Below are 1,541 nucleotides of genomic sequence, written 5' to 3' on the forward strand. Positions count from 1 at the left end.
TTTTTGTTATCATGGCAGAAATGGCTTTCTGGCATTTGAATAAATATATTGGTTTCATCTTTGAGGAAGAGAGTTTATATTTTGTGAATTTACACTGGAAATATGCACACATATTCATAGTGGCTGCTGTGGGTATTGCATTGGTATTACACTTAGTCAAACAAATGAATTGTGATAAATAAAGAAATCAAACAACTCAGTCAGCTAGCAAAAAGGACAGCTTCTATAGGCGCTACTGTTTCAGAATATAGATGGACATAAAATTTTATGCAGGAGAATGATAGTAGATAATGAAACATATCTCATAAAATAGCTCAGGACCAGGTAAGCTGCAGTATTATAAAGCTTGTAGTTGAAAGAACCAGAGGCCACAGCATACAAAGCCAGTAATCAGGCTTCTTGCTTCCAGCACAAGAAACAGGGGACAGAGCCCCCTGCACACCAGAAGCAAAGATCCATTTTAAAAGACAGTAAAAAAGCCATCACCCTCATTAAGAAGCAAATAAGAAAACCAAGACCATAGAATCTTATTATGGGGACAGGGAAAATAAAAATGTGAATTCGGAAGAGGACTTTTCCATTCCTTAAATGGAAAAATTGCACAATTGGAAAAGGAGGTACAAAAACTAAATGAAGACAACAATTCATTAAAAAATAAAATTGGGCAAGTAGAAGTTAATGAATCTATGGGGGCATGAAGAATTAGTCAAACAAAACCTAAAGATTAAAAAGAAGGAAACATAAAATATCTCATTGGAAAGACAACTGACTAGGAAAATAGATCCAGGAGAGAAAAATCTAAGAATGTTTTTCTACCAGAAAGTAATGATTTAAAAAAAAAGAACCTGTACAGGATCTTCCAAGAAATCATGAAAGAAAACTGCCCTGACATCCCTGATCCAGAGGACAAAATGGTATTCACAAGAATTAACCAATCACCTCCTGAAAGAGATCCCAAATTGAAAATGCCAAGGAATATTGTTGCCAACTTCCAGAATTACCAAATTAAGTGGAAAAAATGGTAAAAAGCCAGAAAGAAACAATTCAAATATTGAAGAACTACAGTCAGATCACACAGGACCTTGCAGTTTCTACATGAAAAGATCAGAGGTATTGAAATATGATGTACTAGAAGGTAAAGGATCTTAGGCTACAGTCAAGTATCAACTATTCAGTAAGACTGAGCATAATATTTGGGGCAAGGAGACAGATTTTCAATGAAATAAGAGATTTCCAGACCTTCATGATGAAAAGGCCAGAGCTCAATAGTAAATTTAATCTTCAAATGGAAGTCTCAAGAGAGGCATGAAAAAGTAAACAGGAAAAAAAAAGAAAGAAATTACTTGCTATTTAGGGCAAACTGTTTACATCCCGGTATGGGAGGATGGTAATTTTAAATTTTATACCTGTCTATTAAGTATGACATTAAAAAGAGATATACATAGATAGAAGATGTAGGTATAAATTAAGTGACGCGATGATAAAGAAACCTAATTAAGGAGTGTGAATGAAGAAGAGGAAAGGAGGAGGTATAGAAGGGT

This window comes from Notamacropus eugenii, chromosome 6 (assembly GCF_028372415.1).
Source record: "Notamacropus eugenii isolate mMacEug1 chromosome 6, mMacEug1.pri_v2, whole genome shotgun sequence".
NCBI lineage: Eukaryota > Metazoa > Chordata > Mammalia > Diprotodontia > Macropodidae > Notamacropus > Notamacropus eugenii.